The sequence below is a fragment of the Colossoma macropomum genome, unplaced genomic scaffold, assembly GCF_904425465.1.
Source record: "Colossoma macropomum unplaced genomic scaffold, Colossoma_macropomum, whole genome shotgun sequence".
Classification (NCBI taxonomy): Eukaryota; Metazoa; Chordata; class Actinopteri; order Characiformes; family Serrasalmidae; genus Colossoma; species Colossoma macropomum.
In genome coordinates this window covers 3,943,030-3,957,014 of record NW_023494794.1, presented here as the reverse complement: position 1 = coordinate 3,957,014, position 13,985 = coordinate 3,943,030, and the positions used below count along the sequence as shown (strand labels likewise).

At 38.1% G+C, this 13,985-nt stretch overlaps 1 protein-coding gene across 4 annotated transcripts in view; it reads right to left on the bottom strand.

The window, feature by feature from the left end:
- garnl3 (GTPase activating Rap/RanGAP domain like 3) overlaps nt 1-13,985 on the bottom strand; it is a 93,031-nt gene that overhangs the window by 63,898 nt on the left and 15,148 nt on the right. The gene's annotated exons all lie outside the window — the stretch shown is intronic.

Here is a 13,985-nt window from a genome sequence, read left to right as displayed (position 1 = left end):
TGTTCATGGATAGGGGAATTTTTAAATTAAATTATTTTTAAAATTGCAATATTTGATATCAATTATCAGCCTAAGGTTCTTCCCCACAAGGAAAAAACAACAATCTGTGCATTTTATTTGAAAAAGTAATGAAGCCACAAGATTTCCTTTTGATTACTGAGATTAAGGTTAGGATTGGTTTGGGTGCAGGCTTAACTACAGTTAATACAGAAGTCAGCAGAATTACCCCCAAACATAGCATCAGTTTCGGTAACAAGCCTACAGGGATGCTGCTTTAATAAAGCAAGCACTTTATCGAGTAGCCACACACACAGACAGATCAGACAAAACACTAGTCTGGAACTGTTCCAAGAATCTTGATCTGAGAGTGATGAGTCCCAGTTCTCTTTATTAGCATTACACAGAGAGACCGCACAAGTATACAGCATGTAAACAAAGCTATATACACAAGAAGAACAAGGATGTCAGTGGAGACAGATGAGAAATACATAATACAGCCCAGATTATACAGACGGTCTAAACAGACAACATTAATTTCATTCTTATTATTTAGCTTATTTAGGTAAAATTTAGTTATTTAAGTAAAGTTCCTCCATCTGTTGCTCTATTTGTAGATGCATTTCATGCACAACCATGATGCAGTCCAGTGCTGGTGTGGTGATGGTAATACATGGAGATGGTCTAATTCTTCTGTCTACAGGGGGACAGAGACAGTAGTAATCCTGTGTGTTTGTGTGTTCCTGTATTACTTTATGAACAACGAAGTGACCTTACAGTAACATGAGAACATGGACATTTTGACATTTACCTCATCACCACAAGGAAAAGGTCAAAATGCATTTCTAGCCTTTAAATACCAAAAACAACCTCATGTTTCCTTTTTCAGTACTAATACTAACTTTGCATATTAGTTTTGGACATTGGGGTAGCAGTATTTAGTAACAATGCCCAAAATCCCTGATAATGATAGCGATAAGAGAATGTAGGCCTGTGTCTGGTGAGGGTTAATAGTTACCATGGTAAAAATCCCTAGTGACGATAAAAAATAAAGAATTGCTTTTCGGTTTGTTCAGCACTTACTTGCACAAGCTAACGAAACCTTGCATTTCACTTCAACAGAGTCACGGCCTTGGTTCCAGCAGCCGACGAGAATGACAAAGCATCCACTGTAACCTTAAATGTAAAGATAACAAAATACACCCAGGAATTGTATGGATCCCCCCAGTAACAAAGAAATGGCTTAATCATTTCCACAGTTATCGTCCACAAAGACTATGTTATCAGCACACAGCTACAAGAACGTGTGTTTGTGTCCTGTGTTGCTGCACATCAACTGGGTGCATTTGTTTGTCTGGTTTGTCCAAGGACACGGCTTACTTTGCATTCACCTTTGTGCGCTACAAACACTGACCACTAATCACCACACGTTCATGCCTCTAGTGTGTGTGTGTGTGTGTGTGCGTGTGTGTGTGTGTTTTGTCGCTCTTGGCCCGTATGATCTCATAGCCATCACTCTTTCTTCCTCCTGATTTCAGGTTTACCCATAATCCTCCTCTCTAGCCCAGGAGCAAGGGAGAGGATGAGGTCAAAGTCAGATCACACAATTACCTTTCCTTCCTCTTTTCTTCCCTCGCTCCTTCTCTGGTCTCTGTTCAAACTCTCTTTCTCCTCCCCTCTTTCTCTTAGGATTCATAACACTAATGAAAGAGAGGGAGAGAAAGAACTTAGAGAAGGAAACAGAGCAAGAAAAAGCAAGAGGAAAAAGGGAACGAGACAAAAAAAAGGAGAGATAAAGAGAAGAGAGAAAAAGAGCTAGACCAGGAAAAGAAAGAAAGGGAGAGAGTGAAAGTGAATAAGGCCCTAGAGTAACTTAAAGAGTATGAGAGGGTTGTAGTGTGCAGGAAGACTGTGGGGGGCAAACTGCCTTCAGTTTATTACTCTGCATCTTTATTAGTGCTACATTACAGTATTAGCTCTCAGACGAAGGCCTTGGGAAATCAGGCAATTCAGCCACTCACACAGACGCTCACGCCCACGCTCAGGTGGGTCATATGAGAACGGCAGGCATGATATTCAAGTCCCTAACTGATGACATCACAGAGAGTGCTGGAATGATAGAGCTCATCAATATTTAAACTCTAACAAAGAGCACCATGGGTAATGCCACCATCTAGACACGAGCTGTGACTGAAATGGATCCCCCGTTGGTATTGTGCTGTATAAGCAGGAACTATTTAGTTTGCTAAATAGTTGTAAAACGCGTGAATTAATAAATCAGTCAACCTGGGTCAGTATTCATCAGTTGCACATACAAACCAAGATAGTGTTTGACAAAGGCTGAGGTCTGTTTAATATTTGTAGCCACAGACGTTTAAAACTGTAGATAGAGTGAAAAGTGATGGTTTCATTTTCAATGGCTCTCCAGCTACCATTAACATCCTCTGTCTGTTGCATAGAAATAAGACTCGCAAAGCATTGATATACATTAAACTGATTCAGCAGTAGTAGTAGGGGTGTGCATGGGTACTGTTCACTGTTTATATGTATTTATATTATATTACTCTTTATACTATGAAACATGGGTGTCTTAATGTGAGCATGCTGCCAAGGATGCGTTTTAAGACTGAAAAGACAGGGGGCAGACTTTGGCATGGCCTTTTTGCAAACTAGGCCAGGGGATGTTAGCTTGGCCTAGAAACAGTGAAAATTTCTCTGACGAACTAACATGTTGGCTCATCAGCCCCTAAGGAGAAAAACTTTGTGTAGATGACGAGTCCTCAGCAGCATCCAACACTGTTCTGGATAGCTGTAGTATTAGCTCATTAGTTCACCTGAAGAGGCCTGTTACTAATCCAACAGGAAACTCTACACATTTCCCTTGGATATTTTTGAATAATTGAACATGTTTTCATATTCTTAGCCTCCTAGCACCAGTGCTATCATCTATCATCATCATTTTGAGGCCACTACAATGTCCAACAATGCACTCTAGTGAACACTAGGGATGTGTATTCTGTCACGTTTGAAATTTGAGTATAAGTAATAGTTAAACTCTTTTACAGATAAAACTTTTTGTGTTGTCTTCAAATTTGCTTTTTCGCTAACTCGACAAAATACTCTAGCTGATGTTTGCTAGGCCCACAGTGTGTATGTATTTTTCTGACAAGCTAATGTGGACAGAAGTCTTTTTTTTTTTTCTTTTAGTTGTTGCTTTGTCCTTCCCCTCAAATAAACCAGATATCCATTTATGAACTCAGGTGGATGTGCATACGCATGTGCCTGTCTGTCCTTGGTCAAGAAGCAAGAGCGTTAGTGGAGACTGGTCAGGCGTATCAAAGAATTGTGAAGCACTCTAAGAAAAAAAGGTACGAAACTGTCACTGACGCAGTGCCCCTCTTGTCACTGGGGTGGTAACCTCAAGGGTACATCTCAGTACCTTTAGTCAGGAAACATAATTGTAACTGTTTTGGTCACAGCCATGCTGTCTCTTTGGCATAGTTTAAATTCCATGTCATTAAAATTAAACTGTAAGAAAGTATGAATGTTTGTATTAAGAAGTTACTGATGCTGTTTAAGTGCAAAGAGTATTAGTGAGACATGTTTGTTGAAACCAGAGCTCTTGAGTGTTGAAGCTTGTGGGCATGAAAGCACCTAATGAAATTTAAGACCCAACACCTCAGTGTCAACATCGAGTTTCAGGTTCCAGGCAAAACAACACAAATGTGCGTGCATACACACACACACACACACACACCTACACACCACAATGCTGTTGAAACTTTACCTCTATATGACGCCAATAACATAACCGTGAGCAAAAAGAAACAGGAACATACACACACATGCCGTACATACAGCACTACTCCAAAGTCAACGACCATAACAAATGCCAGCTTATACAGTACACTCAGCCATTAATGTATCATAAATCAAACTTGAGACAGAACAGAACACAGTCTCTCCTTGTCCCTCACATTCACTTTACATTGACTTTGCTGCTGCTACTGAAGATTGCATTAGCCTGGACTGTATTAAGGTGGGAGGGTGAATGTGCATGCGCTTGTGCCTGTTTGTCCTTGGTCAAGAAGTAAGAGTATTAGGGGGTTAGGCATATTGAGAAATTGTGAAATGTGTTTGTAATCAAGAAATCTACCAATTATTTTGACAATTAATGAAGGAGTCAGTAAGAATGGACGCATGATATCTGTGTTCTTTGGTCCATTCACCATGAAATTGACACACAATATAAAGGGTAACAGATTATGTACAAAACTGAAAAACGACAAAAATGGAGATACGAGGTCCGACAGCAGCTATATATATGTATATATATATATATATATATATATATATATATATATATATATATATATGTGTGTGTGTGTGTGTGTGTGTGTGTGTGTGTGTGTGTGTGTGTATGTATGTGTATATATATATATATATATATATATATATATATATATATATATATATATATATATATGTATATGTATATATATATATGTATATATGTATATGTATATATAGGCATCAGGATCAGATAGAAGTCAGGTTGACTGATATATCAAACTCCAGATGCTAGCAATGCAATCTAGAAGCAACAAGAGCTGCCCTGGTCAGCTGTAAAATCTGTAAATGTGAAGTGGAAACATCTAGGAGCAACAAGAGCTCAGCTCCAAAGTGGTAGACCTCACAAACTCACAGAACAGGACTACTGAGTGCTGAAGTTGCATCACTGATTACCAAGTTCCAAACTGTCGATGGAGGCAACGTCAACAGAAAAACGTTAGTTGGAAGCTTCATGAATTGAGGTTCCATAGCTGAGAAGTCACACACAAGCCTGGCTTTACACAGTGAAACTTTCATGTAACTTTAGTAGTTTGAAACCTACATGAAACTAAATTACACTTGAATTTCACAATGCAACTCACTTGAAACTCAGGCACAACAGTTCAAGTGTCTCACCTTAACTCAAGTGATCTTGTTAAATGACATTAACTTTTAAACTGATTTCACCAAGTTAATGGACAAGAAAATAAACAGATGTTTCAATGTGTAAAGCCAGCCTAAGTTCATAATGCGCAATGCCAAGAGTTGGTTGAAATAGGAGTAGCGCTCTGTCCAAAATATTGAGACGACAAAATATAGTGCAGATAAACTTGTTGCAATACGTAAATCGATACTGATGTGCGAACCTTGTTTGCTGTATTTTTGAGTCCGTTTCACAGATGTAAGTGTTAATAGCTTATATCATTAGCATTATGGTTACACCTTTTTCTTTTTCTTTATTTGAATTTGTATTTATTCATTATCTTACAATAGTATACAATTTCTACAAACAGTATACAATTACAAAAACTGTCTGTTGTACCTATCGAGTGCGCTTTCATTGCATTACATCATGACACTTGAATCATGATACGCATCACATTGTGAAGTTGCTGCCAATACCCAGCCGAAGGCTGGAGTGGTGCAAGTCACACCTTCATTGGACTCTGGGGCAGTGGAAACACGTTTTCTAGAGTGGTGAAGCACTATTTGCTTTCTGGCAGTCTGACAGACAATGTCTGGGACCCCGTTTATACCTAGCGTTAACATGCATTCTAGGTGATCCGATCATATGTGGACAACACTAGCATAAATGGGGTACAGTCCGTCTCGGAGACACAATGTAATCCGATCACCCAAGCCACCTTCAGATGTGGTCAGGGGTATAACTTTGTAGCATGAATGCTAAAGTGTTTTGGCAGGACCACCTTGATCAGCTGCGTCTCCTCGCCTATTTGTTTTCTAAGTTACATTACCAATCCATGTGATCTAAACCATTGCAACAGTGTATACATTTATACATACAAGGAATCGCATGGAATTTTTTGTTCAGTAACAAACACAGCGGGAGACTGAGTGTCCCTTTCCTCCAGCCACAAAATCCCATCACAAACCCACTGAAACCCACTGAAAATCGTTAATACTGACAGCATGAGCGATAATGATATTTACTGAACTGACGCTCAGAAATGCAGCACAAGTGAACAAGACGCATGTATGAGACAAATGACTTGAGAAATTTGGATGTGAAACAACACTCAGCTTCGTTTTTGAGCCAGAGAAGCTGCTGTGTGCTGATGTGTAAAAGCCACAGGTTTATCTGTATACTGTCCAGCTCTCCAGTTTGCAAAATAAAGATATTTTACATTTACTTAAGTTGTTAAATGTGGTTCTTATTACTATATTATATAATAGTAAATACTAAATATATGCAGTAAATATACAAAAATAACTTTTCTTAAGCATCTAATATAATCCAACAAGTAAATGCTATCTAGCCAAGCTTAGTGTGTTTTATTTGTGATGTAGAACATAGATTTTACCAAAAGAAAATATTAAAAAAATGTAATTGTATAAATATCAGAACTTATAGGTGAGTCGGGTTAGATAGAGTTAGTATCGATATCAGTACTCAGTATTGGCTGATACTAATCAGGTCAACAGTATCGGAAAGGAAAAATTGGTATCAGTGCCTCTCTATTGTTTTGTATATTTATGGTCGGTAAAGCAATGTTCTTTAGTGTATTTGGTAGTCGTTGTGTGTGCTACTAACTCATGGAACAGTACAGAATTTTATATTTCATATAGCAATGTAGTATGTGTTTACAACAGGGACTGCAGTTAGCAGCCTTCCAGTGCTATTAAATATGTGTGGAGAAATGTCAACAGAAGTTACGTCAGGGTTAACAGAGCACACATGGTGGTTCAAACAAGCTGAACACCACTGGTTTAAGAAGCTTATAGGAGTCGCCTATGCATTTTAATAAGGATTCTGGAAAAGTCATGGGCTAACCATCCTATCAGACTCTGACACCGTAAGAAGCCTAAATCTGGCCTAAACTGGAAAGCCTTCTTGAGGTTTACCAGTTGTTTGCAATTGTGGTAAATCCTCTGAGGTCATGCTGGTATGATCATCTCTTCATAGTAGCTTTGACACATTTACGCCCACATCCTGGAGCTCATCTGTTCAACAGCTTCAACATCTGCTCAACAGGTGAAAAGAAGCTTTTCTTCAGCATTGAAAATATGCGCTGGCCATCCACTAGGTCATTTGCCATTACTACTGTCTTCTTACTTCTTAAGGTATCAAACTGTTGATTTTAATATATATTGTTTGAATATGACAATTTAGCCTCATCATGTCATGGCCTACTGGCATTTACACTTTTGGTGTCATGTTGAGAGACAACAGCAACAGACTTGTGATGCAAATGAATATTCAGAATTAACCTACACTCTTAGCAAAACTATATAGTACAAAAAAGGGTTCTTAGGCTTGTAAAAATACTGGACCCCTTTTTGGTGCTATACAGAACCCTTTTCAAAAAGGTTCTATACAGAACCATCTACAGCACATTCTCAATCAGTCTGAAGAACCCTTTCACAATGCAAAGAAAATCATGCAAAGGGTTCTTTAAGTGTTCATGGTTCTATATAGAACCATTTTCTTTATTAAAGAACCCTTGGAAAACCTTCTTTTTTTAAGAGTGCAGCTGGTCAAGAAACAGGCAAGACAAACTGGTCTAAGACTAAAATGGACGTTCTGTGTATAAAAAAATGGCTGTAAGGGCTGAGAATGCCTCATGTTAACATTCTTATTCTCATTGTTAAAAGATTCAACACTGAGGAATATACAGAATTTAACCCATGTACTTACTGTGGGGGCAAATCTAGGCCTGCCTCCAGAGTAAGTATATGGGTTAAATCTATGTTTATCCCCCATACTGGATCTTTACAGTTGTAACGACCCAATATCAAAGCCAAGCGTGGCTTAAACTGACTTCACCCTGGTTTTTGTATCAATCATGTCCTGCCATACTGTCCTATCCTATCCTCTCTTTAGAGTTGTGGTGCATTAGGCTGGCACTGTCAAACAAGAACTAACACATAATATGTTTTAGGAAGTCATGTAGATTCAAAATTCACACAGAACATGTAATTTCTAATCAAAAGAGCCATTAAGTACCACTGATCCATTTAAAATGTATCCATTTCAGCCCCAAAAAAGAGCAAAAAACATATATTTAACAGAAAAACACATTACCATTGCCTTTTTTCAGTTTTCTTTTCGGGAGACTTGCTTTCAGTTGTTCAATGAAACCTGCAGTTATATTTTTCCAAACCTTTAAAGTTCAGCCTTAAAAGTTGATTGCATTTCCTTCACAATCCAAGTAATGGCAATAACATTCCATGATGTTGAGGAATGGACTCTCCGGAGAGGGTGGACTATCCATAGTTCTGAATACACTGGTAGCTGCATACAATGGTAGCTGGTAACTGGTTTCTGCTTTTTTGTCTATTTTCTCAGTAACAGCTTCGTGACAGCTACACATCCCTTCAGACTCATAGCGTTGAGTTATCTTAAAGTGGAAGGATAGACAGAAACACCTGTGAATTTTGCAGATCTGTAGCGAATGTGGAGCTCAATTTTCTCCTAGCTGTTAAAGTCGTAAGCTTCAAGTACTGTTTATTTTATGGTGCCAGTTTCGGTGGTCTACCAGGTCTTACACGGTTGTTGGGAAACCTATTTTCTCTATATTTTTCAAAAGTGTTTTTAAGTCCTGTTTTGGAAACTCCTGTTTTTTTTTCCAGTTACTACTGACTAAATAACTGAATGTGGTCTCTGACCTCTGCTCAGTACTGTATGTTCATTTATATTTTATCCTGTACGAGATTTTGTAATGCACTTGTGTTGCACTGCTTGAACGCTTATGTGGAAAGCCCATAATACCTCTAGTTATCCTGTCCTCTTACGTGCACACACAAACACACCCCAGGGAGTAGAGATCGAGTTAACATGAAATCCCATGAACATATTGTGTGTTTGCTTGCCAAGATCAGTCTCAGCACGATGTTTTCCCACATAGATCAGGTCCAGTTCTAAAATGCCCGTATTGACCTCAGCTCTAATACAATCACTAGCTGACACAAACAGCTAAAGATTTAGTTGCAGTACTGCAACCAACAAGGTGATATCACATTTCTCAGCACAGCACATGCTGTATTTTTATTGTCAACAAATTGGTTCAAACTGTTGACACACTATGCCATCAGACCACACATATTATTAGGGCCGAATGATTAAATGTTTTTAAATCAAAATCACTATTTGTGCAATTTTCAAATTGCAAGAGCTCCAATTTTAATTATATTCAATGTTGTTTTGACATTGTAAGACAGGACATTTGACCCAATAATGCAGAACTTGTGAACTGGCAGTCTGGCACACTACATTCACCAAAGAAACCTGGAGTCTGAAAAAATGGAGGTGTTGGTGTTCTTGGCAAAAAAAAAAAAAGACCTGGAGCTTCTTTTATAGAAAATAACTGTGTTTAAATCACAATTGCATGGTTAGAAAAATCACAATTAGATATTTTCTCCAAATCGTTCGGCCATACATATTATGTTGTTAATTTATCAGGCCTGGGTGATCTGAAAACAATTAGCACAATATTTTCTTGTTAAAATATCAGGATGTGTGCTTTATGAATACGCATCATGTTCTGCATTTTATATCTACTTTCCATGTTGTCTTTGGCTCATATGTTCTGTTTTTTTTTTTGGTTGTTTGGTTGTTTTGGGCTGAACTGATTTAATGAAAAGTTTTAATGCAAAGTTGTGACAGCAAACATGTACATTTCATTCATCAGTCCCTCCTGGTGTGGGTTAATTGCTGTTTTTGACTTCTTAACATGCGCAAGTAAATGAGTTACAAATCCAAGTCCACTTGCTTTACAATTAAAACACGAGGCATTTTCCACTGTTATAGCGGACGCACTCTGGAATTCTGCACATGTCTGGGGGACATAAAATACTGAGAAATTCTCTTCAGACAGTATGTCACACTGGGGGAAACACCACATAGACAGGGGAAAATGTACTCTACTGCACTGTAACGGCTTATTAATGCCTTGTTCTAATCCACTGTTTTAATAAGTTTAATAATTCTAAAGAAATCAAACATCACATTTTTAATGTTATTTACATTTTTAATGTTATTTAGCAAGCTGTTTAACATCTAATTTGTCCTCTCTAGTTCATCACTTCTCTACCCAGCATGGCGATTATGACCTATGAAGCATTGTCATTAGGTTACTTGTCAATCATTGCTGTTCGCCCTACACAGGCGAATAATGTTAAATATTCAGTGTGTGTGCATGTACACATACTATTAATCCAATTTTCATACAAACTCCACACCTTTAGTATTTCTGATGTGAGATCAAGACCTCTGCGTGACACAGCATCTCTCTAATTATTGTGAATTCTTTGGTGCAATCCATATGGATAAGCAACAGTTTTCGTCTGCATGATGCAAAACTGGAGAAGTTTAACAAAAGAGATGTCTAAGCTAATCCAAACTATTAACTTTTATGTATATTGGGTAAAACAAATAGCCACAGATGTTAGACATTTGACCTTCTAAATATCCGTCCCCACACAGTGCTTTATTATATTGCACTTTCATAAGTATCTGGCATGGGCCTTTATTCCAACTCCCCTTTTACAGAAATTAAAGATATTCAGAATGGTATAATCTGATTTTAGAGGCCTGTGGACATGAAATGGCCTGTGCCCGGTGAAGGTTAACAGAGTTACCGTGGTAACAGCCCCCCAGTGACTGTTAAAACCCATTTTCCGCCGGTTTAATAAATTGTATGCCTTTATTGATTTATTCAAGCAAGCCATCGCAAGACACTAGTATACCTAAACGTGAAAAACTGCACCTATAAACGTGTTGCATGATGTGTGATCCTACATTAATACAACATTTTTGTACCTAACGTAGATGAGATTGTTCTAACACAGCTGTTCTCTTGCGCATGCACAGCAGGCAGATATCATACCTGTACAAAATGCCACCTAAAATACACTGTACGTTTTAGAACATCCTTAGACCACAGCATCAGGCTTCAGAGATCAGACAAAACGGCTTCGGGTCTTAGAAAAACACTGTCATGTTTTAGCTCTCACAGCTCGTACAGTTGGACAACAGGCAAAATGGCCTCTGAAAAAAGGCCACAGACAGCAAAGTTTTTGTGGCATTCGTGATTCTGTTCTTTCTGATTAGGTTAAGTATAGTTTTGCAGACAAATTAAAGGTGACAGCATATTACAACCACAACTCCTACTCAACTGTATTATTATGTTCATTTATTTGACAAAGATTGAGCTTCAAATCCCTGAGACAAATGAACAATTATAAAATTTTCTGATTTAAAGGTGAGAGATCTATGACACAGGAAGTGTCATCATGAAAGTCTATGTCTCTTAGTATTGTCCGAAAGCTAAATGCCAAAGCATGCTAGGCAAAGTTAGGCTTAGTAGGACTGGCACACACACACACACACACACACGCGCACACACACACACACACGCAGATACGCACACACATACACAGGCTGCTTTTGGCTGAGTGCAGTTGAAAGGTTAAGCTCTTTGATTATGTTAAAAAGTAGGGCCATCCTTCATAGCGTGTGTCGGACAGAGTGACATTTCCTGAGGCCAGTCTATGGCATGCTGACATTTTAGACATTAAAACTCAGGCCATACAGGGGTCCTATCACTGCAGGAGGGCAACTTTACAGACATAAGGTCATCTAAACTTCTTACAAAAGCAAATCAACTACAAGAAATAAAGCAAACATGTTTTAAATGTTTTCTTAGAAATGTGCAAGTCTAAAGCAGTAAAGTAATTCCAACCTCTTGCCTTAGTTTTATTACAAATAAAGTGACTGGGCCACCAATCTGTCGGTCTGAAACCATGGAATGTACACTTGCCCTTGCTTTTCATCAAACAGGTGTTAGAGATCAGTGTTCAGTGCAGTTTCTTGTATTAATTTAGAAGGTTAAGATTTAAAATCAGTTATGGGGAAGGTCATAGGGCATCCCAAGACAGCAGCTTCTGCCCAGAGCCCATGGTCTACTGATTCACAATTTATTGACCCACTATGTCCTCTAGTGGTTCCTTTTGCTCATTACAGAATCAGGTTTTACAGTCAAGCAATTGAAACTGCCGGGAACTATGGCCTGTGACTTTTGTCCCAAAATCATTTTAGCTGCTTAGATGTTAAGTACTCTATCTGCCATCTTATTAGGTATTGGGTATTAGGTAATTGTGTACCTGCACTCAATTTAATTATGAAACACCTCATTTAATCTGAAACACCTACCATATACAGGTATATAATTACTGACTGTAGCCTGTTGCTGCACAATTTGACAGCCACACTCTACCCCTAATTACCACTTACTATCCACTCATTAGACACCTTGTAAGTGTACAGTTACAAACTGTATCTCATCTTTTTCCATGTACAATTTGTGTTAGTCATCCTGTAGTCCTTCATCAGTGGTCATTTTCTAACCACAGGACGTCTGTTGGCTAGATATTTTTGGATGGCGGACTATTCTCAAACCCACAGTGACGGTGACACTGCTGTGCCTGATGCACTTGTACAAGCACAACACACATGTCCCTACTATACCACTGTGCTGAGAAAGATCTCCCAAATAATACCTAGATCCATTTTTCCATTGACAGACTGGGTAGAGGTTGGTTCTTTAATTTAGTGGCAGCTGATGCTTTTTGACACGGGAAGCACAGGTGGCGATAATCTAATGGCAAACAATGAGCACCATTCAAAAGTTTGGAATCACGTGTAGATGTTGATATATATTCAGTAAATTATGATGTTTCAGCATTTTTGAGAACGGTAAAAAAATAAGACATGATAAACAATTTAATGTGATTATCTACTTCGAATCATTTTCTGTCACTGCCTCAAGATTTGACCACCTTTTGACACACAAAGCATTCTGGATATTTTTTGTAACTTAATTCCTAGTGTTATAGGAATTTATCAGTCTACAGATCTGTTCATCGTTCTGGACACGTAACACTAATTATTTGAAATTTGTGAAGGCGCACAGTATTAGCATATTAGAATCATTTTATACATTTATCTGCATCATATAGGTTTAATTTTTGAGAACACTGATCCTGAACTTTGGAATGGTAGTGCATCCATTTTCTAGCTAGTCCTCCAAAATAAGGTCAACTACATCAGCAATGTCTGCCTGCTGCTTAAAAAAAAACAAATATAGCTGCTAAATTACACACAATCGTTATTAGAGGCTTTACTGTTAACGTGTACCTATAAAAGATAGGAAAGTAAAAGAAAATGACAGAATTCTTTTTTCTTTTCTACAGTATTTTCCAAAAGGTGATGGTAAAAGATCATAAAAACTGCACATTAAGCAGGCAATGCCATTGCTAGTTTACAAATGACTCTCCTACAGCACTGATAATTAACGATAATAGGGCTTTGAAATTTTAGCTTTAGTTGTCATTTGTTTTTTTTAACAACTATTAAAATACAAGCTGAAAGTGGCCAAATTGGCTGATTAGCCACCTTACATCCTACACCAAGTTAGAAGTTATAACTTTTTTTGTTTTCATAAGCCCCATGATGTCTCAGTGAATGCATTTACTGTTATTGTTTTCTTTTAGTTACATTTATTCGCCTCAACCCAGTGCACCCAATTATGGTATAATAATATATAATAATGCATAATAATGCACCCAATTGTGATTAGGCGATTATGTAATACGGTAGACTATTTTTAAGTTGATGTCAGCTATGCACATGACAGTACGGTACTGGCAGTTTGTTGTCAGTCCCTCCACCAGTCATCACATGCAGAAGCTGAGCTTCCTGGCAGAACAAACACACACTTTTAAAAACATACAGTCTAATAAACATTGAAATACTTTTCATATGCAAAAAGCCCTTGTGATTGCCAGTGGGACCCAAAATTATGCTGTAAAAGGCCATAGTCCAGTATTGGATTGATCTTTCCTCCACTGAAACAGCATGTATTTAAATCTGTCAAACTTGCACTGAGGCCCAATTGGATTCTATGGGATGTGCTTTC